We start from the raw sequence: 6,000 nt of genomic DNA on the forward strand, positions 1-6,000 counted from the left end.
CTCATCACTGGTGCTGATACCAGTGCCATAGCAAACTTTAGGTTTTTCAATTATTCCCTCCCATTGTTTTTTGTTTTAAATTATTGTTTATCACTTGCTCTTTTGTATTTTTCACGAGTACTCTAAACAAAAAACTGTTTCACTTGATTTGTTTTTTTTTCAGGAGATAATCAACCTTATGTACTAAAACTTCATGTGTGCCAATAACGATGAGCAGGACTGTACATCTCATAGTGACACAAGAGCGGACAGGAGGCTGCATACAATGCTGTGTATTATAGAGCACACGAGAATACAGTATAAAGAGCTATTGAGATCAGCACACAAAGAGCATCGCTCACAAAGAAGAGCGCAGTGCCGGGAATAATCAGCATCACAAAATATGCAGGACAGTCCAGGAAGCCGAACACAACCAAGAGATGAACCAGGGAGCACAGAACACACTGCACAGCGCCACAAACAGTGCCAACCATATACCATAAGAAGAGCGGCACTGAGACAACAGACAAGTGTGGAGATCAGGAATGGTCAGCCGACTCATGAATGTGCATCTGTCCCCGGACACAACACACTTTCAACTATATTCATCTGAAATATGTAATTCTGTGGTTCAAACACTTGGTGCTAAGATCACCCAATAAACATCTCCACAAAACCACAGCAAGGGGTGCACATTTCCTACACTTCCGACACTTTTCAACAAAAAGGGATGCAAAGTTGAGAAACTCCTGCCTATCTCCTCCTGGAGACAGAGACAGTCCAACCAGAAGTAAGGCTGGTACCACAGGTCCAACATTTACAGTCCAAGTTTGGACCACAATATGGGGATCGGACTTGGTTCTCCTTACCCAAACTTAACAGCCTCATTTATGCATTTAAGGTCAGATCAGGCAAAGCAGTTCGTATTTCAGCCGTGAATTTTAGTCTTGTCAAACCTGCCTAACATGAAGATTTTGGGCCCCAATTGAAAATCTGTAGCAGAAATCCCCTCATCTACAATGAGCCATGTACAGCCAATGCAATGAGTATTGAACACGTCACCGATTTTCTAAGTAAATATATTTCTTTAGGTGCTATTGAGATGAAATTCCATCCAGATGTAGATAACAATCCATTCAATCCACACAGGCAAAGAAATCAAACCATACAGTAGATGTCCATGAATTACAGTAAGTTGTGTGTAATAATGAGAACTGATACAGGGAAATACGTGAAGAAAGAAAGATGCAAAAGTCATGGAAAGTCATGACAGCAGCTGAAATCTATCAGTAATTAGAAAGCAATCCTGCCACGTAATGAAAAACAATTTCATATGATGGCCTATAAAAAGGTGTCTCATTACCAAGGTGCCACACAAGAAACATCTCATAATGGGTAAAACCAGTGAGCTGTCTCAAGACCTTGACTACCTTATTGTTGCAAAACATACTGATGGCATTGGTTGCAGAAAAATTTCTAAACTACCAATCAGGGCCGGACTGGCCATCTGGCAATTCTGACAAATGCCAGACGGACCTGCCTGGTCTTGGGCCGCCTTGTCTGCTACGTTGTTAACAGAATTGTTGTTCTCAAGAGACCCACACTGTTAAGAGTGGTGCTTAGGGACAGTGACAGCATGGGCCTGTGTGATTTCAAATGCCAGGGCTGAATTTCAGTCCCAGTCCATACCTGCTACCAATGGTTCCAATGAAAACACTGTTGGGGCCAAAATCTGGAAGTGGAAAGAACATTTCACTATAAACCGGCCACGGCCAGGTCCTCCCTGTAACATTTCAGACAGAGGAGCGAAAAAAATTATCAGAAGAGTTGTCCAAGAGCCAAGGATCAATTGTGGAAAACCACAGAAAGACCTGGAATCAGCAGGTACAATTGTTTCAAAGAAAGCAATAAGTAATGCACTCAACATCCATGGCCTGTTTGCACATGCACAATGTAAGACTCCATTGCTGAACAAAAAAACATGTTGAATAGTATCTACAGTTTGCTCAGCAACATTTAGACAAGCCTGGAAAATACTGGAAGAATATAGTCACATATATGCCATAATACCATGTTTGGAGGCCACAAGGCACTGCATATCACCCAATAAACGCCATACCAACATTGCAGTTTGGAGGTGGGAACATCCTGGTGTGGGGATGTTTTTCAGCAAACGGCACTGTTAAACTTCATGTACTTGAAGGAAGAATGAATAGACAAATGTACTGAGACATTCTTGATAAAAATCTGCTGCCATCTACCAGGATGAGGAAGATGAAACGAGGGCGGACATTTGCAGCAAGACAATGATCCTAAATTCAATTACAAGGAAACTTTCAGTTGGTATCAGAGAAAGAAAATAAAGCTGCTAGAGTGGTTCAGCCAATCACTGACCTAAATTAAATAGAAAAAGTATGGAAGGAACTAAAACTTAGAGTGCCTAGAATGAGTTCATGGAACCTTCAGGATATGAAGATTGTGTGAAAGAATGGGCCAAAATCACACCAGAGCAATGCCTGCGACTAGTTTCTCCATAGAGGAGGCGTCTTGAAGCTGTCAACACCAACAAAGACTTTTGTACAAACTATTAAATAAGTTTCAGAAAGTGCGTTCAATACTTTTTCCCCTTGTCATTTCTAGTTATTACACATAACTCAATTTATGGACATTTATAGTTTGATTTCTTTGCCTGTGTGGATTGGATTGGACCTTTTTTCAAGTATTTTGACGGCTAAAGAGCAGTGTGTGTTCGTTACTTCATAAGTGCTGGCAGAAATCTTTGTATTTGATTTGCATGGATAGTTTGAGGTGAGATTTATGCCTAATTTGCAACCTGAATGGAAGGTGAATGCAAGATTTAGAACTAGATTAAATTAAACCCTTGTAGTTGTCCCCATGTCATATCTCGGGAAGGTGTGTACAGTACAGACCAAAAATTTGGACACACCTTCTCATTTAAAGATTTTTCTATATTTTCATGACTTCACACTGAAGGCATCAAAACTGTGAATTAACACATGTGGAATTATATACTTAACAAAAAAGTGTGAAACAACTGAAATTATGTCTTATATTCTTGGTTCTTTAAAGTAGCCACCTTTTGCTTTGATGACTGCTTTGCACACTCTTGGCATTCTCTTGATGGGCTTCAAGAGGTAGTCACCGGGAATGGTTTTCACTTCACAGGTGTGCCCTGTCAGATTTAATAAGTGGGATTTCTTGCCTTATAAATGGGGTTGGGACCATCAGTTGTGTTGTGCAGAAGTCTGGTGGATACACAGCTGATAGTCCTACTGAATAGACTGTTAGAATTTGTATTATGGCAAGAAAAAAGCAGCTAAGTAAAGAAAAATGAGTGGCCATCATTACTTTAAGAAATGAAGGTCAGTCAGTTCGAAAAATTGGGAAAACTTTGAAAGTGTTCCCAAGTGCAGTGGCAAAAACCATCAAGCGCTACAAAGAAACTGGCTCACATGAGGACCGCCCCAGGAAAGGAAGACCAAGAGTCACCTCTGCTTCTGAGGATAAGTTTATCTTAGTCACCGGCCTCAGAAATCACAGGTTAACAGCAGCTCAGATTAGAGACCAGGTCAATGCCACACAGAGTTCTAGCAGCAGACACATCTCTACAACAACTGTTAAGAGGAGACTTTGTGCAGCAGGCCTTCATGGTAAAATAGCTGCTAGGAAACCACTGGTAAGGACAGGCAACAAGCAGAAGAGACTTGTTTGGGCTAAAGAACACAAGGAATGGACATTAGACCAGTGGAAATCTGTGCTTTGGTCTGATGAGTCCAAATTTGAGATCTTTGGTTCCAACCACCGTGTCTTTGTGCGACGCAGAAAAGGTGAACGGATGGACTCTACATGCCTGGTTCCCACCGTGAAGCATGGAGGAGGAGGTGTGATGGTGTGGGGGAGCTTTGCTGGTGACACTGTTGGGGATTTATTCAAAATTGAAGGCATACTGAACCAGCATGGCTACCACAGCATCTTGCAGCGGCATGCTATTCCATCTGGTTTATGTTTAGTTGGACGATCATTTATTTTTCAACAGGATAATGACCCCAAACACACCTCCAGGCTGTGTAAGGGCTATTTGTCCAAGAAGGCGAGTGATGGGGTGCTACGCCAGATGACCTCCCCTCCACAGTCACCAGACCTGAACCCAATCGAGATGGTTTGGAGTGAAGGCAAAAGGGCGAACAAGTGCTAAGCATCTCTGGGAACTCCTTCAAGATTTTTGGAAGACCATTCCCGGTGACTACCTCTTGAAGCTCATCAAGAGAATGCAAGAGTGTGTAAAGCAGTCATCAAAGCAAAAGGTGGCTACTTTGAAGAACCTAGAATATAAGACATAATTTCGGTTGTTTCACACTTTTTTGTTAAGTATATAATTCCACATGTGTTAATTCATAGTTTTGATGCCTTCAGTGTGAATGTACAATTTTCATAGTCGTGAAAATACAGAAAAATCTTTAAATGAGAAGGTGTGTCCAAACTTTTGGTCTGTACTGTATGTCACCATTGATAACACTAGTAGAAAAATGAATAATTAGAGTGTAAGCTGCTTAAAAAAAATGACATTAAGACCCCGATTCATCAAGGTTGGTGTTTTTCACAACAGCTTTGATGGGGCGGGGTGGAGGGCGAGGAGCATGATTCTTCACAAGTCGCACGCCCCTTAATGAATCAGATAAGGAGCAAAGTGATGAGTGCGCCTTGCCACAAATCTTACTCCAGTCAAGGACTGCTTAGCTTCTGCTTTGAAAACTCAGCAAAAAGTCTACATGCGCACTTACCCCAAATCACTCTCCAAATCATTAAACTCCTCCAGTTTCTGCTTAGTTTCTGATCGGAGAACTCAACAAAAAGAATCCGTGTAGCTTGAAAGTGTTTTCCCTCATTAGCTATTTACACACGTGGTCAAAATTGTTGGTACCCCTCGTTTAATGACAGAAAAAAAACACAATTGTCACAGAAATAACTTGAATCTGACAAAAGTAATTATAAATAAAAGATCTATGAAAATGAACAAATGAAAGTCAGACATTGCTTTTCAACCATGCTTCCACAGAATTAAAAAAAACCCTCATGAAGTAGGCCTGCTCCTCCACTATATGTAATGTGCTGTATGATGGGTATTACGGGAGCTCCTCCGCTATATGTAATGTGCTGTATGATGTGTATTACAGGAGCTCCTCCACTATATGTAATGTGCTGTATGATGGGTATTACGGGAGCTCCTCCGCTATATGTAATGTGCTGTATGATGGGTATTACAGGAGCTCCTCCACTATATGTAATGTGCTGTATGATGTGTATTACAGGAGCTCCTCCACTATATGTAATGTGCTGTATGATGTGTATTACGGGAGCTCCTCCACTATATGTAATGTGCTGTATGATGTGTATTACGGGAGCTCCTCCACTATATGTAATGTGTTGTATGATGTGTATTACAGGAGCTCCTCCACTATATGTAATGTGCTGTATGATGTGTATTACGGGAGCTCCTCCACTATATGTAATGTGCTGTATGATGTGTATTACGGGAGCTCCTCCACTATATGTAATGTGCTGTATGATGGGTATTACAGGAGCTCCTCCGCTATATGTAATGTGCTGTATGATGTGTATTACAGGAGCTCCTCCGCTATATGTAATGTGCTGTATGATGTGTATTACGGGAGCTCCTCCACTATATGTAATGTGCTGTATGATGTGTATTACAGGAGCTCCTCCACTATATGTAATGTGCTGTATGATGTGTATTACAGGAGCTCCTCCACTATATGTAATGTGCTGTATGATGTGTATTACAGGAGCTCCTCCACTATATGTAATGTGCTGTATGATGTGTATTACAGGAGCTCCTCCACTATATGTAATGTGCTGTATGATGTGTATTACAGGAGCTCCTCCACTATATGTAATGTGCTGTATGATGTGTATTACAGGAGCTCCTCCGCTATATGTAATGTGCTGTATGATGTGTATTACGGGAGCTCCTCCACTATA

General features: G+C 41.2%; 1 long non-coding RNA gene across 1 annotated transcript in view; it reads left to right on the forward strand.

The window, feature by feature from the left end:
• LOC143769807 (uncharacterized) overlaps positions 1–2,924 on the forward strand; it is a 36,206-nt gene extending 33,282 nt beyond the window's left edge. The window contains exon 3 of the long non-coding RNA XR_013214490.1: positions 164–2,924. This is a non-coding gene — a long non-coding RNA (uncharacterized LOC143769807). The remainder of the gene's footprint in view (positions 1–163) is intronic.
• Positions 2,925–6,000: the final 3,076 nt, after the last annotated feature.

Source organism: Ranitomeya variabilis, chromosome 4, assembly GCF_051348905.1.
Source record: "Ranitomeya variabilis isolate aRanVar5 chromosome 4, aRanVar5.hap1, whole genome shotgun sequence".
NCBI lineage: Eukaryota > Metazoa > Chordata > Amphibia > Anura > Dendrobatidae > Ranitomeya > Ranitomeya variabilis.